Raw genomic sequence first — 18,002 nt, forward strand, 5'->3', positions numbered from 1 at the left:
TAGTATATCTGCTCTCAATGAGTATATGGATTGATTAACATAATGTCAGTCTTTTTGAGTAGAGCTTGCTTATGGTACTATGTGCCCTCTAATCACTCAATTCCCCTTTGCTCAATTCTACTCATCTCTCCTTGAAGTACTCTGAAACCATTGTTTTCACCTTTGTCAAATATTTATTAACACATGAAAGTTGCCTCTGCTTTTTACCCATTAACTCAAAATAATTAAAATAAAAACAACACATGATCCTGATGCATTTTATTGTTTTAAAATGGAAAATTAAAGTCTAAATTTATTCAATGATAAGCAAAATTTTTATTTTATGAAAATACCTTCCAAATAAGTTAATACTGCAAAAGAGTAGGGTAGCCTTTATACCTAGGAACGTATTTCAATATGAGTGCAAGGTCAAATTTGGAATGTTTATTATCATTTTCACAATTAGGAAAACGTCTACTACTGAAAAACTTCTAAGGTCTGAAATTCCAATCATATGAATTAGGTATTTAGTCACACTGGTAGCTTCTTTTTTTTGTTCTTCATTACTAAGCAATGAAAAAAAGTGGTTAGATAACCTGAAGAGTATAGTATAAACCTGTTTGGCTTTGTTTTGTTGAAATCATGCCTAGAAAATTGCATATGTGAACAAAATAATCATATTTGCAACTTAATTAGCACTTCACATATGTCAGGAAGTTTACATGCATTATTTTACTTAACCCTCACAACAGTTCAGACAACCTCACTTTATATATTAAGTTCAGATTATAGATCCACTACTTATAAGATAATTTATATTTAGAAGTATTTAACAAGCCTTTGAAATCTTGGTTGAGCAATCAAGAGGTTGCTATAGTGTGCCATCATGCTTCCTTTCTAAACTGAGGCACTCATTTTGATGCGGGAGCCGGCCAGCCATGTGCTCGGTGCAGAAGGGCTGAGTCCCTGGAGAGGGCTCCACCCTTGGGCCTGTGTCCACGGACCTAAGTGAGAACAGGCACTTCTCTTTTTGCAGCCTAATGTTGCATTTTCCAAGACCACTCTGGCCTGCCATGCCCCCCATCCAGTGCCCATATAAACCTGAAACCTTATCAGGCACACATACAAGCAGTTGAATATTGAGACCAGCAGACCAGCAGACCAGAGGTGGCAGAACGATTTGGCAGAGAAACAGAGAAAAGGAGGGATGTTGGGACATTGAGGGGAGTTTGGCCAGGGTTGGAGAAGAGGATGGAGAAGAGTCCATCCACTGGGCGATCCAACTCCAGGGAAGGACCACCTCCCCACTCCATCCTCCCTTCTGGCTCCCCATGCATCTCGCAGAACTCTTACTCCATCATTCAACAAAACCTTGTACTCATCCTTCGAACCTGCATGTGTTCCGATTCTTTTGGGACACTGGGCAAGAGCTCAGGATACAGAAGGCTGTCACACTGGCTCTCTGCCCTTGGGATAAGGCAGAGGATCTATTGAGCTGATTAATACACAAGCCATCTGCAGATGGCAAAACTGAAAGAGCTTGGTAACACATGCCCACTTGAGCTTTGGGAGTTGCAGACAGCCATCCCTAGACTCTGCAATGGGGCTGGAGCCCAAAAGCATTCGCCCTGGCCTCTGCACCTGCCCGTCTGCATGCTTCCCCCAGGGGTTTGAGCTGTGAGGTGATCAAGCAGGCGAGCCACACCCCTGTTGCACATCCTGCAGTGGGAATCAGGGAACTCGGTTCCATTTCAATTTTCCCTGCTGCTGGGGTTGTTAGCTCCTGAGAGCTCGCTGTTGAGCCCATAAAAAAGAATGAGATGACATGTTTTGTTGGAACATAGGTGGAGTTGGAGGCCTTTATCCTTAGCAAACTAAAACAGGAATAGAAAACCAAATATTGGATGTTCTTACTTACAAGTGGAAGCTAAATGATAAGAACTCACGAACACAAAGAAAGGAACAGCAGACACTGTGACCTACTTGAGGGTAGAGGGTGGAAGGAAGGAGAGGAGCAGAAAAATAGCCATAAGGTACTAGGCTTAGCAGCAGTGATGAAATAATCCGCACAACAAACCCCTGTGACACGTGTACCTATATAATAAATCTGCACATATACCTTGAACCTAAAATAAAAGCTTTAAAAATTATAAATAAGTTATAACATCTTATATTTGTAAAAAATATTTAGCCTTACAAAACGCACTTACGAATACTTTATTATTGCATACTCATAACTAACCCCGCAAGAAAGAACACATTTTGTTGTTTTTAATCTTATAATGAGAAAATGAAGGCTTCCATAGGAGAACCCATGATCACTTTCCAAATCCAACATTCTTTCCGCTAATTCTCTCATCTTTACTGATACCATAATGATGCAGACATGCTTTGCCACATGTTCTGGTTGATATCCCAGATGTGGAGATGCAAGACAAATAAATTTGAGCACCGGTAGTTGTGGCAAAAATAAACCTTGTGTAATTTGGAGCAAAACAAAGTCACTGAGCCACAGAAGGTATAGTGAGGCAGCAAAGTGCTTGAGAATCTGTTTCTGAGGTGGTGTAAAACTGAAAACAGAGGAGTAAAAAATACCAAAGGTATAATTTACTGATTTGACATGAATCAAGCTAAACAGCATCAGCAATTTTATTTTGGCAACTTGAAATGTTCCTTGACTTTTGTAAATGTATACTTCTCAAATGAATGATCCTGGAAATAACTATTTAAGTGAGCTAGAAAAGTCACTTATAACCATAGTAAAATATAAATAATATTGAAATTCCTTGTCAAAAAGCCCTTAGTATTTTAATAAATTAATCTCTGTTTGTCACATTTAAAAGCCACTTCTTTGTCTCTCAATAGTTGCATTCATATAATTTTTTATTTATATTGATGTCAGGCAAAAAATTGATCATAACAAAGAAAATTTCTACTTAAGTTATACAAATGTCTTGGTGTGGCAAACTGAGAAGTAAATACTTTCACTTTTGAAATTTTGGAGACTATTTATAAAGGTGCTTGAAGGCATAACAGATTTTCAAAGGATATTATTTAAAACATTGGTAAGAGAGATTAGAGAAGACACAAACAAAATGACATCCTGTGTTACTGGATTGTAAAACACTATTGTTAAAATCTCCATAATACCCGAAGTGGTCTAAGGTTCTATGCAATCCCTATAAAAATACCAATTTCAGGCCAGGTGCAGTGGCTCACGCCTATAATCCTAGTACTGTGGGAGGTCAAGGCAGGTGGATCATGAGGTCAGGAGTTCAAGACCAGCCTGGCCAACATACTGAAACCCTGCCTCTACTAAAAAAACAAAAATTAGCCGGATGTGGTGGCACGCACCTGCAGTCCCAGCTACTCGGGAGGCTGAGGCAGGAGAATCACTTGACCCTGGGAGGCAGAGGTTACAGTGAGCTGAGACCATGCCATTGCACTCCAGCCTGGGTGACAGTGTGAGGCTCCGTCTCAAAAAAAAAAAAAATTAAAAAAAAAATCTTAAATTCATATGAAAGCACACAAGATCCCCAATTAGGCAAAACAATCTTGAAAAAGAAAAAAGCTGAAGGCATCATACTTCCTGATTTCAATACATCTTGCAAAGTTACAGTAACTAAAACAGTATTTTTGTAACTAAAACAGTATGGTATAAAGAGGCACATATAGACCAGTGGAACAGAATGAAATCCACCACATATAGTCAACTGGTCTTTGACAAGGGTACCAAGAATATACAACAGGGAAAAGATGGCCTTTTCAACAAATGGTGCTGGGAAAATTGTATATACACATGCAAAATAATAAAATTGGGCTCTTACACTGTATGGTATATACACATAACACAAAAATAAACTCAAAATGGATTAAAGACTTAAATGTCATGACTTGAAAGTAAAACTCTTAGAAGAAAATGGGAAAAGCTTCTTGACGGTTTTGGCAATGATTTCATGAATATGACACCAAAAGCACAGGCAACAAAAACAAAAATAGACAAATGGGATTGTACTATACTAAAATGCTTCTGCACAGCAAAGGAAACAATCAACAAAATGAAAAGGCAACTTACAGGCTCTCTCTTCAAAATAAGGGATTAAAAAAGGGCAGATGACTCAGACATTTCTCCAACAAAAAAACATAAATGGCCAATAGGCATATAAAAAGATGTGCAATGTCACTAATCAGCAGGGAAATGCAAATGAAAACCACAATGAGGTATTATCTCATACCTATTAGGGTGGCTATTATCAAAAAGTCAAAAGATAACCAGTGTTGCGGTTGTGGAAAAACTAGAACCCTTGCACACTGTTCATGGGCAACAGTTATGGTGCAATCACTATGGGAAATAGTATGGAAGTTTATCAGAAAACTAATAATAAGACTACCATATAATCCACCAATTCCATTTCTGGGTATTTATCCAAAAGAATTAAAATCATGACCTGAAAGAGATATTAGCACTTACATGTCTATTGAGACACCCTTTACAATAGCCAAAATGTGAAAACAACAAAAATGTCCATCCAATAAATAGATTTAAAAAATGTGATATATATCTATATATATAAAAAACATATTTTTTATATATATATATATTCACACACACAAACACAATGCAATGTCATCCAGCCTTTAAAAGAAAGAAATCCTGCAATATGTGACCACAAGGATGAACCTGGTAGACATTATGCTAAGTAAATTAAATCAGTTTCAGAAAGACAAATGCTACATGATTCCACTTACATGAAGTATATTTCTTTAATTATCTGTTTTCTATACACTATATATGTCTATGTGTTTGTATGTACAACCATACAAATAATGTACATATAACAATATTGAAAATACTCCCCTGAGATTTTTGAATCCTGCTTTTCATTTAACATTCTATCATGAGAACTGTCTTATGTCTTCATGTAATCTTTATAACCATGCTTCTTAATGGTAGAATAGTATTCCGATATTGGGTTATAGTCTTTTAAATCCATCATTACCTCTTTCTTGGCCATTTATGGTCCTTCTTTTTCTACTCTTTTGATAAGGGAAGATAGTAAAGCCCAACAGTTAGTAGTACCACATATTGACAGAGCACTTACTTCATGCCAGACACAGATTAAGCACTCTTTTCTCTATATATATTAGCTTTTCAATTCTCCAATAATTATATGAAAGAAATACTATTATACCTATTTATAGAGGTATAAACTAAGGTACAGCATTTTCAAGAAAAAGCAAAGTGATAAAGCTGTCAAGCACATGGTCAAGAGTCTGCATTCTTAGCTACTATAGCTAAATGAATAATTGCTCATGTTCATACAGGACCAGACAGAGCTGTAGGCATTTTGCATCTAATAATTCTATTAATCCTATTAAAAACAAACAAACAAACCTTAAGTGGTGATGAGGCTTGATTTAGAGGTATACAGCTCTCGTTTCAAACTGCAACTAACATCTTGTTGCTTCTGTGGCCTTCCCACATGGCCTTCCTATAGAGATGTTAATTGCTCCTACAACACGTAATTTGGTATTATAATATCTGTAAATTGCTTTGCATAATACTTTGGCACATGGTAATCCTTTAATAGATGATAGTTGTGGATACAATAATTATTACTAATATCATCTTAAAATTAGCTTAATGGTCATTCTTCTAATTATTTTTTAATGATTTTGATATTTTTGTTTAGCTCTTCAATCCATTTGGAATGTACTTTCATCTACCATGTGGAGTAAACATCTAGCATAATTTTTTCATCATGTAGCCAATTTTTAAGCAGTATATAATAAATAATCTATATGTTACTTTGCTACTTTCCACTTTCCAACCAGAGTAACTTCTGTGTGTATAGGTATATGTACACAAACACATATAGTAGTCATTCTTTATCTACTGTTTCATTTTCCACAATTTCAGTTACCTGTGGTCAACTGTGGTCCAAAAATATAAAATGGGAAATTCCAGAAATAAATAATTTGTAAGTTTCAAACTGCTTGCTGGTCTGAGTAACATGATAAAATATTGTGCCATCGCACTCAGAACCTGAATCATTCATTTGTCCAGCAGTATCCATGCTGTATACACCACCTGCAGGTTAGTCACTTAGTCATCTCAGTTGTCAGGGTATCACAGTGCTTGTATTCAAATAAACCTTATTTTACTCACTAATGTTGCCAACATGCAAGAGTAATGATGTTGCCATATTGTCCTATTTTATTATTTGTTGTTGTTAGTCTCTTACTGTGTGTAATTTATTTAAGTTAAACTTTATCCTAAGTATCTATGTTTAAGAAAAAACATAGTATATGTATAGGGTTTGGATAATTTATGGTTTCAGGCATCTACTAGGGATCTTGGAAGGGGAATACTCATGTGTGTGTGTGTGTGTGTATACATATAACTGTTGGACTGTTTTCAGGGCTGGATATTGGATATTCTGGTCCATTTATTTGACTATTAATTCTTGTGCCAAGTTATAACATTCTAATTATTTTATTTTTTAAACAATTTAATTGTAAATTGATAGATAATAATTGTGCATATTCATAGGGTATATAGTGATGTTGCAATACATATATATATATAGTGATCAATCAGAGTAACTGGCGTATCCATCATCTCAAATATTTATCATTTTTTGTGTGCTGGGGACATTTGCTATCCTCTAGCTATTTGAAACAATATAATTTATTATTAACTATAGTCATCCTACAGTGATATAGAACACTACAATTTTATATTTTGGCTTTTACTGGGGAAACTCTTCACATATTTCTCTTCTTCCTGAATATGCTTAGCTATTTTAGCAATTTTTATTCCCAATATCTTTAGAATCATTTTGTAAAGGCCTATAGGCCTTGATAGGACTGTGGAAAGGCTAGAAATTTATTTAGAGAAGGTCTGATATATTATAATATTTAGTCTTCCTATGAGGAAGTATACCTGCCACTTAGTAAAACAATTTACAACCATTAGAAAGCTTTTCTTTAATAAAGTCCTACATATGTCTTGATAGATGTACTCCTATATTATTTGTATTTTTGTTACTATTGTAAAGGAAATATTATCCTGCCTGTCATTTATTGTAACTAGTTATTATTGGGATAGAAGGAAATGATCGATTTTTAAACTTTTATCTTGATAGTAGACACTTCATTAAACTTTTAAATAAATTTTAACAGTTTTGTAGTTGACTCTTTTGTGTTCTGGGCATATAATACTATGTTAAATGGTAATGATGGGAGCAAGCTCCTTCTTTTATAAATGATATTAATAGGACTGACTCCAGTATTCTGCTAGTAGGCATGATGCAGCTGTTGCATTTAAATTGATATTCTTAGCTTTCTAAGCACTTTAGATGTCAAATGCTGTAGAACATCTTTTGTCTTCTTATCATCATATGATTTTTTGGGTGGCTATATTTTCAGTAGCAACATAACGGATAGGATGCAGGGCTTAATATCCTAGCTTTCATTCTCATTAGCTACATTTCCCCCCCATTATTTGATACAAACAATTGATATATTCTGAATCTTTTGGTAAAAAATTTAGATCTCTATCTCACTTTTGCTTTTTCATAATGTCATGCTCTGTATTTCCTATGTAGTTTCTCTCTGTAGCCACTTTTGAACCACATAATACATTTATAATCTATATTTTAATATTTCTTTTAATTCATAAAAAATCCATTTTCAAAGCTGGAATAAGAACGTAAAATGTACATTAGAAACAAGCTATCCTCTTTTAAGTCATGATAAAATGGATGTAAACAAATACTACCCCAGGAAAATGGGACATAAAATCACTTCATCTAGAAAGATCCAGAAGTGCCATTGAGCCTTGTTTTTCCTTTTGTCTTATTCAATTTATACTGATTTTAGGGGAAAAACCCATTGGAACTAGAAAATTCGTCTTGAACACTTACTTAAGGAATATATTATTGAATATGTCTTGAGAGGCTGGCATGAAATAAAGTTGATTAATAAGGTCCAGTAGCTCATAGTAAAGAATTTATTCCTTATGCTGAGTATAAAGTGTAGCATAATTAGATTTAAATTTTTTAAATGTTTATGGGTATATAGTTGGTGTATATACTTATAGGATATATGAGATATTTTGACACAGGCATATAATATATAATAATTACCTCAGGATAAATGGGGTATCCATCACCTCACAAACTTATTTCTTTATGGTGCAAGGATATCAATTATATTCCTTTAGTTTTTTAACATGTAAGAAATTATTATTAACTGTAATCACCCTGTTGCACTATCAAATATTAAATGTTATTCCTTCTATTTAATTATATTTTTGTACCCATTAACTATCTCACTTTTCCCTATCCCCCACTCACTACCCTTCCCGGACTCTGGTATCCATCATTCTACTCTCTATCTCCATGACATCAATTGCTATAATTTTTAGCTCACACAAATAAATAAGAACATGTAAAATTTATCTTTATGTGCCTGGCTTATTTTACTCAACATATTGTCCTCCAGTTCCATTCATGTTGTTGCAAATGATTAAGTCTCATTCTTTTTTATGGCGAAATAGTAATCCACTGAGTATATGTACATTTTCTTTATCCATTTGTCTGTCAATGGACACTTAACGTTGCTTCCAAATTTTGGCTATTGTGAATAGTGCTACAATAAAAAAGGGAGTGCAGATAGCTCTTCAATATACTGACTTCCTTTCTTAGGGATGTGTAACTGGCAGTGGAATGGCTGGATCATAAAATAGTTCAAATTTTTAGTTTTTTTTAAGGAACCTCTATACTGTTCTCTATTATGACTGTACTAATTTACATCCACACCAACAGTGTACATGGTTGCCTTTTCTCCACATCATTACCAGCATTTGGTATTACCCGTCTTGTGGATAACAGCTATTTTAACAGGTGTGAGATGGTATCTCATTATAGTTTACACTTGCATTTTTCTGATGATCAAGGATGTTGAGAATCTTTTAATATACGTGTTTGTCATTTGCATGTCTTTTTTTTTCAGAAATGCCTATTCAGATCTTTTGTCCATTTTTAATTAGATTATTAGATTTTTTCCTATAGAGTTTTTGAGTTCCTTATATATCCTTATTAGATGGTTTGCAAATATTTTCTCCCATTTTGTGGGTTGTCTCTCCACTTTGCTCACTGCTTCTTTTGCTGTGCAGAGGTTTTCTAACTTGATGTGATCCCATTTGTCCATTTTTGCCTTGGTTGCCTGTGCTCTTGAGGTATTAATGAAGAAATATTTGCCCAGGCATGTTTCCTAGAGAGTTTCCTCAATGTTTTATTTTATAAGTTTCATAGTTTCCGGTCTTAGATTTAAGTATTTAATCCATTTAAATTTGATTTTTGTATATGGTGAGAGATAGGGATATAGTTTCAATCATCTGCATATGGATATCCATTTTCCTCAGCATCATTTAGTGAAGAGACTGTCCGTTCCCCAATGTATGTTCCTTGCACCTTTGTCAAAAATGAGTTTGCTGTAGATGTATGGATGTATTTCTGGTTCTCTATTCTGTTTTATTGGTCTATGTGTCTGCTTTTATGACAGCACCACGCGTTTTGTTGTTTGGGTTATAATAGCTCTGTAGTATAATTCGAAGTTTGGTAATGTACTTCCTCCAGTTTTGTTCCTTTTGATTAGGATGGCTTTGGCTATTCTGGGTGTTTCCTGGGTCCATATCAACTTTAGGAGATTTTTTTTCTATTTCTATAAAGAATGTCATTGGTATTTTGATGAGAATTGCACTGAATCTGTAGATTTCTTTGGGTAGTATGGATATTTAACAATATTGATTTTGCAATCCATGAATATAAAACATCTATCAACTTTTTGTGTCCTCTTTAATTTTTTGCATCAATGTTTAATAATTTTCATTATAAAGGTCTTTCACTTCTTTTGTTAAGTTTACACCTAGGTTTTTTATTTGTTGCTATTATAAATGGGATTGCTTTCTCGATTTCTTTTTCAGATTGTTGACTGTTGGCATATAGAAATCCTACTGATTTTTGTATGTTGATTTTATGTTCTGCAACTTTACAGCATTTGTTTACCAATTTTAAGAAGTTTTGGAGGAGTCTAGGTTTTCCCAAACATAAGATCATACCTGGAAAAAACTATTTTAAAGTTCGTATGGAACCAAAAATGAGCCCGCATTGCCAAGACAATCCTAAGTCAAAAGAACAAAGCTGGAGGCATCACGCTACCTGACTTCAAACTATACTACAAGGCTACAGTAATCAAAACAGCATGGTGCTGCTACCAAAACAGAGATATAGACCAATGAAACAGAACAGAGCCCTCAGAAATAACACCACACATCTACAGCCATCTGATCTTTGACAAATCTGAGAAAAACAAGAAATGGGGAAAGGATTCCCTATTTAATAAATGGTGCTGGGAAAACTGGCTAGCCATAAGTGGAAAGCTGAAACTGGATCCTTTCCTCATTCCTTATATGAAAATTAATTCAAGATGGGTTAGAGACTTAAATGTTAGACCTAAAACCATAAAAACTCTAGAAGAAAACCTAGGCAATACCATTCAGGACATAGGCATGGGCAAGGACTTCATGTCTAAAACACCAAAAGCAATGGCAACAAAAGCCAAAATTGACAAATGGGATCTAATTAAACTAAAGAGCTTCTGCACAGCACAAGAAACTACCATCAGAGTGAACAGGCAACCTACAGAATGGGAGAACATTTTTGCAATCTACTCATCTGACAAAGGGCTAATATCCAGAACCTACAAAGAACTCAAACAAATTTACAAGAAAAAAACAAACAATCCCATCAAAAAGTGGGCAAAGGATATGAACAGACATTTCTCAAAAGAAGACATTCATACAGCCAACAGACACATGAAAAAATGCTCATCATCACTGGCCATCAGAGAAATGCAAATCAAAACCACAATGAGATACCATCTCACACCAGTTAGAATGGCCATCATTAAAAAGTCAGGAAACAACAGGTGCTGGAGAGGATGTGGAGAAATAGGAACACTTTTACACTGTTGGTGGGATTGTAAACTAGTTCAACCATTGTGGAAAACAGTGTGGCGATTCCTCAAGGATCTAGAAATAGATGTACCATATGACCCAGCCATCCCATTACTGGGTATATACCCAAAGGATTATAAATTATGCTGCTATAAAGACACATGCACTCGTATGTTTATTGCAGCACTATTCACAATAGCAAAGACTTGGAATCAACCCAAATGTCCATCAGTGACAGATTGGATTGAGAAAATGTGGCACATATACACCATGGAATACTATGCAGCCATAAAAAAGGATGAGTTTGTGTCCTTTGTAGGGACATGGATGCAGCTGGAAACCATCATTCTTAGCAATCTATCACAAGAACAGAAAACCAAACACCGCATGTTCTCACTCATAGGTGGGAACTGAACAATGAGATCACTTGGACTCAGGAAGGGGAACATCACACACAGGGGCCTGTCATGGGGAGGGGGGAGGGGGGAGGGATTGCATTGGGAGTTATACCTGATGTAAATGACAAGTTGATGGGTGCAGCACACCAACATGGCACAAGTATACATATGTAATAAACCTGCACGTTGTGCACATGTACCCTAGAACTTAAAGTATAATAAGAAAAAATAATAATAAAGAAAGAAAGAAAGAAAACTTATTAACCTTTGGCAAGACTAGTAAGATTTTATGGAACTTGAGCCGTGACCCCCTCCTTTATAAACTTCCCCCAGCTCTTTGTTAGCTCTACTTCGATGAGTTACTCCAGCTGTGGCCAAGAAGATGGGGGCTCTTCTATCCCAGATCCTAGTCTTGGATTATGGTTTCACCCTAGGAAGAGGAGTCTTCCAAGTGTTTTTCACCCCTGTAGCTCTGTGTTGCAGAAAGCCTATTTTAAGTCGACATGATGAAAAAGATCCCACCTCCCTCCAATGCAGCCCCTATTTATAAGGTGAAAGCTCTACCCCAGGCATGACAGGCCAAAAATACTGGGGTCCAAATTATCCCAATTTACTCATAGGGCACAGGTTCCATGCCAGGAGAGTCAATCCAAGAAGACTAGGGACACCACCCCCAATACCTTCTTATAGAGAAGAGCTCTCACTTTGGGAATAGTGGGTCTTTCCCCCATCTCTGGTACATAGGAGTTCTGCCCAGGGGTAAAGGCAGGCATAAGTACAGATGAAGAAGTTTCATACCTCTGCCTGGGAAGAATGACTTTATTAGGAACAGAGCTCAGAGAACTTAATACCTAAAAATGTTGTCAAAAACAATAGAGAGGTTGGTGAAGAGCAGTTAAGAGGTGGCTAACAGCACAATGATAAGAGAAAAATGGCTCAGCAGCCAGAAGTTTAATAGAATCAGAGAAAGATACAGCCTCCTACTATCACTACTGTATTAGTCCGCCATTACAGAATACACAGACGGGGCAACTTGAAAAACAAAATTTATTTTCTCACAGTTCCAGAGGCTAAAAGTCAAAGATCAAGGTGTTGGTGGAATTAGTTCCTTATTAGGGTTGAGTTTCAGATAGATAACTTTTTGCTGTGTCTTCAAATGATCATCCCTTTGTCTGGGTTGTCTGCTTACTAATCTCTTGTTCTTATAAAGGCACCAGTCATATTGTATTAAGGCCAACCCTAATGCTCTCATTTAACCTTAATTACCTCTTTAAAGGTCATATCTACAAATATAGTCACATTTTGAGGTACTTGGGATTAGGACCTCAAATATGAATTTGTGGGGGACATAATTGCCCATGACAACTGCTAACCTTGGGGATTTGAGCGGCTATGTACTATGTCCCAGGCTTTACACACTAGGGAGAAATTATAGCATGATGTGGGGCAGCCAAGATAGCATTCCCAAAGCCACACGTATATCCATCCACAAAGGGGAAAAACCTCACTGGCAAAGGGGGTTAAACATAACCTCTGACAAAATATTGACTAACAATTAGATACTCAAATGCAGGGACAACTCCTAAGAAGCCAGACCTAAAATTAAAATCACATGTATCCCTGGGAGTCTGAAAGACTGTTTGCGTGTCTGAGACTGTTTCCTCTCTGGAGCAATGAGAGTGGGGGCATCCAAACTGATAGTCCCTGGATGACATTGGGCAAACAAAATAAACTCTCTCAACTGCAATAGTAGCCTCGAAGGAACACACACATCCAGCATTAAAAGAGTAAAAACATAATTAGGTAATGAGGCTTAAACACAACCTGTAACCTAGGAATAACTCTTAGATGCCCAAGATAAAGGGTAAAACAAGTGGGAAAATATCTGAATAGGGACAACAGAGAATCCACATGACAGAGAAAATAGACTTTGCAGAAGGAGTTCAAGAGTTCAGCGAAGTCACTAAACAAATAAACAAATGATCAAACCATCAACAACAGTATCCTTCCTCTTTACTGAGGGGAAGTTGCTAAATTTTATCTAAATACCCAGTTTAAAACAAAAAATTAAAACACATATAAAAATAGAAAAATATGATCCATATATAATTCAACAATAATAGTTGAAGACTTCAATGTCTTCTTTTACTTAAAAATAGAATTAGGCATAAATCAACAAGCAAACAGAAGACATGAACACTATAAACCATCTAGACCTAACAGACATCTACAGAATACTTCATCCAACAGCAGTAAAATAGACATTCTTGTTACATTCTCCAGGAAAGATCATATGTGAGGCTGTAAAAGAACCCTCAACAAATATAAAAGGATTAAAATTATACAAAATTTGTTCTCAGAGCAGAGTAACAATTAAAATAGAATAACAGAATAAAATTTGGAAAATCTATAAATATGTGCGAATTAAACAAGACATTCCTAAACAACTAATGGGTCAAGAAAAAGTCACAGTGGAAGTCCCTTCAGAAGAATAAAAACACAATACATAAAAACTTATGGGATACAGACAATCACTGCTTAGAAAGAAATTTGTATTTGGAAATGTCTATGTCAAAAAAGAGGGCAAATCTCAAATCAATAAGCCAATCTTTCACCATAAGAAATGGTAAAAAAGAGCAAACCAAACCCAATGCAGATAAAGAGAAAGAAGATAATAAAAATTAGAGCAGACATAAGTAAAAATATAAAATAGAAAAACAATAGAAAAAAATGAAATTAAAGATGTTTTCGGAAAACTTCAAAACTGATAAACTTTTTGCATACCAGACCAAGAAATATAGAAAAAAAAAATTTATGATATAAAATGTGTTATAGGAAAATACTGTTAACAACTATATGCTAGCAGATTTGATAACCCAGATGAAATTGAGACATTACTAGAAAGACACAAACTACTAAACTGACTCAAAAGGAATAGAAATCTGATAAAATATGAAATACAAAATGTGATATTTAGTTAGTAATTGTAAACAAATTTTCTCTTCCCAACACACACACATAAAACCCAGGACCGGAGAGATTTAATAGTGAATTCTATCAGACATTTAAAGAAAAGTTAATATCAATTACTCACAAACTATTAAAAAAGCAGAAGAAGAGAGAACACTGTTCGACTCATTCTACAAGGCCATTAGTACCCTTATGCAAAAATTCAACAAAGAAAACTATGGACTGATATTCTTATAAACATAAAAGCAAAAATCTGCAACAAAACATAAGCAAATTGAATCTAGCAACATATAAAAATGATTTACACAATAACAAAGTGAGATTTATCCCAAGAATTCAAAGCTGGTTTAAAACCTGAGAATTAATTAGTGTGATCCATCATATTAATAAAAGAAAAAGGCTTCATGATGATCTCAATAGATTTGGAAAAGGACAGTCAGTCCTCATTAACATAACTGATAAGTTCTTGAAAGCTGTAAGTTTAAATGAAATGACATATAACAAAATCAATTTTACCATAGGCTAATTGATGTAAACAAGATTTAAGTTCCCACATCATATTTTTGGTCAAAAAAATCATCACCAAACTTCTAAATAAAGACCCAAAACACTTTAATGTTAAACATTGAACTAGGAAGCGGGTCAAGATGGACGAAGAGAAGCAGCTGCAGTCCACGGTACTCATGGAGAGGAACGAAAGGGGAAAGTGAAGACAGTACCTTCAACTGAAATATCGAGGTTCTTGCATTGGGACTGATTAGCCAAACAAGTTGACCCACGACCTATGAAGAAGGAAGAAAAGCAGGGTGAGGCGATGGCACACCCGGGAGCAACACAGAGCCAAGGCACCCCCCCACCCCCAGTCAAGGGAAATGGTGAGTGATTGTGCGACCCCACCTGGGAACCCACGCTCCTCCCACATCTTTGCAACCACAGATCAGGAGATTCCCTTATGATCCTGTGCCACCAGGGCCTTGGGTCTGACACACAGAGCTGTGTGGAGTCTCAGCAGAGCAGCTGACCAGGCACACACAGAGACCCAGGAGCTTTACATACTCCATCCCGGGGATCCCCAACAATGGTGTCTGCAACTCAGACAAGGCAGGAGGTCCGTGCATACCCCTAGGAAGGGGGCTGAATCCAGGAAGCCAAGCAACATAATTCTGTGGTACCTCCTTCCATGTCACCTCACGAGATAAGACTCACTGGCTTGAAATTCTAGCCAGCCCATGGCAACAGGGTGGAATTTGCCTGAGGCTGGTAGGAGTTCCCAGTGGGAGGTGTAGCCGTCATCTCTGTGGTTTGGTCCACTCAGCCTTTCCAGCGTGCTGGCTTTGAAGAGTCCAAATGGCCCAGATGAGGAAGGGTCTCCCCCAACACAGCACAACTGTTTTTCCAGATCATGGCCAGACTGTTTCTTTAAGTGAGACCCTGATTCAGTCCTCATCACTGGACAAGACCTCCCAGCCAGGGCTTCAGTCACTCCGGCCAGTTTTCCATGAACAGAGCTCTAATTTCCCCCTGGGAAAAAGTTCCTGGGGTGGGGCAGGCCACCATTGTGGCTGTTCAGGTTTCCCAGTCAGTTCAGCCTATCACAGAAATACAACCAACCACCAGAGAATACTATAAACATCTCCTCATAAACTAGAAAATCACATAAACTAGAAAATCTAGAAGAAATATACAAATTCCTGGGCACGTACAGCCTCCCAAGACTGAACTAGGAAGAAGTTGAAATGTTGAATAGACTGATAATGAGTTCTAAAATTGAAGCAACAACAAATAGCCTACCAACAGAAAAAAAAAAAAAAAAGAAAAGAAAAAAGCCCAGGATCAGATGGATTCACAGCTGAATTCTGCCAGAGTTACAAAGAAGAGCTGGTATCATTTCTACTGAAATGATCTCAAAAAATTGAAAATTGAATGATGCTGGCCTTGTTCTATATTAAAACCTGGCAGAGATACAACAAAAAAAGAAAACTTCAGGCCAATATCCTTAATAAGCATCAATACAAAAATCTTCAGTAAAATACTGGCCACCTGAACGCAGCAGCGCATCAAACAGCTTATGCATCACAATCAAGGAGGTATCATCCCCAGGATGCAAGGTTGTTTCATAATACACAAATCAATAAATATGATTCATCACATAATCAGAACTAAAGACAAAAATCACATGATTATCTCAGTAGATGCAGAAAAGGCCTTTGATAAAATTCAACAGTCCTTCATGTTAAAAACTCTCAATAAACTAGGTATTGAAAGAACATACCTCAAATAATGAGTCATATATGACAAACTCACAGCCAATATTATACTGAATGGGAAAAAGCTATAAGCTTTGCCCTTGAAAACTGGCACAGGAGAAGGATACCCTCTCTCACCACTCCTATTCAACACAGTATTGGAAGTTCTGGCCAGGGCAATCAGGCAAGAGAAGCAAATAGTTTTCAAATAGGAAGAGAGGAAGTCAAACTCCCTTTGTTTCAGATGACATAATCTTATATCTAGAAAATTCCATCATCTCAAACCAAAAGCTACTTAAGCTGATAAGCAACTTCAGCAAAGTCTCAGGATAAAAAATCAGTGTGCAAAAATTGCTAGCATTCCTATACTCCAACAACAGGGAGGCAGAGAGCCAAAGCATGAATGAACTCCCACTTACAATTGCCACAATAATAAAATACCTAGAAATACAGCTAACAAGGGAAGTGAAGGACCTCTTCAAGGGGAACTACAAACCACTGCTCAAAGAATCAGAGATAACACAATCAAATGGAAGAACATTCCATATAGCTTGTGTTCATGGATTGGAAGTCTTGATATTGTATTAGTTATGACACGAAAAGCACAAGCAACAAAAGAAAAGTAAATAAACTGGACTGCATCAAAATTAAAAATCTTTGTGCATCAAAGACACTCTGAAGAAAATTAAAAAAAAAAAGAATGGGAGAAAATATTACACATCATGTATCTGATAAGGGCCTTGTATCCAGAACATATAGAGAACTCTTAAAACTCAGTAACAAAAAGACAAACAGCTCAGTCAGAAAAATAATCAAGGAACTTGAATAGACATTTATTCTAAGGAGATATACAAATGGCTAATAAGTACATGAAAAGATACTTAATATACTTAGTCATTAGGAAAATGGAAAACAAAAATTCATTGCGGTAACACTTCATACCTACTAGTATGCCTGTAATTAAAAAGATACATAATAATATGTGTTGGTAAGGATGTGGAGAAACTGGAATTCTCTTATAATGCAGTGAGAATGTTAAATGGCACAGTCACTTTGGAAAACTGCCAGTTCCCCAAAATGTTAAGAATATAGAGGCATCGTATTACCCAGTCATTATACACATAGGTATATAACCAGGAGAAATGAAAACAAATATACACACAAAAAAATTTGCAAACTTTTACAGCTGTTCTTAGTGGTATTATTCACAATAGCCAAAAAGTAAAAATAATGCAAGTTTTCATCAACTAATGAATGGGTAAACAAAATGGATTAGATCTTTACGATGGAATACTATTTAGCAATAAAGAGAATTGAATTAATGTTTCATGTTGCAGCATAGATGGACCTTGAAAACATGCTAAATGAAAGCCAGTCACAAAACAC

General features: G+C 36.0%; 1 pseudogene; it reads right to left on the bottom strand.

Moving 5' to 3' along the window:
• LOC102124617 (bifunctional methylenetetrahydrofolate dehydrogenase/cyclohydrolase, mitochondrial-like) overlaps positions 1-15,817 on the bottom strand; it is a 112,957-nt pseudogene extending 97,140 nt beyond the window's left edge.
• Between the last annotated feature and the right edge of the window lie 2,185 nt (positions 15,818-18,002).

Source organism: Macaca fascicularis, chromosome 6 (genome assembly GCF_037993035.2).
Source record: "Macaca fascicularis isolate 582-1 chromosome 6, T2T-MFA8v1.1".
Classification (NCBI taxonomy): domain Eukaryota; kingdom Metazoa; phylum Chordata; class Mammalia; order Primates; family Cercopithecidae; genus Macaca; species Macaca fascicularis.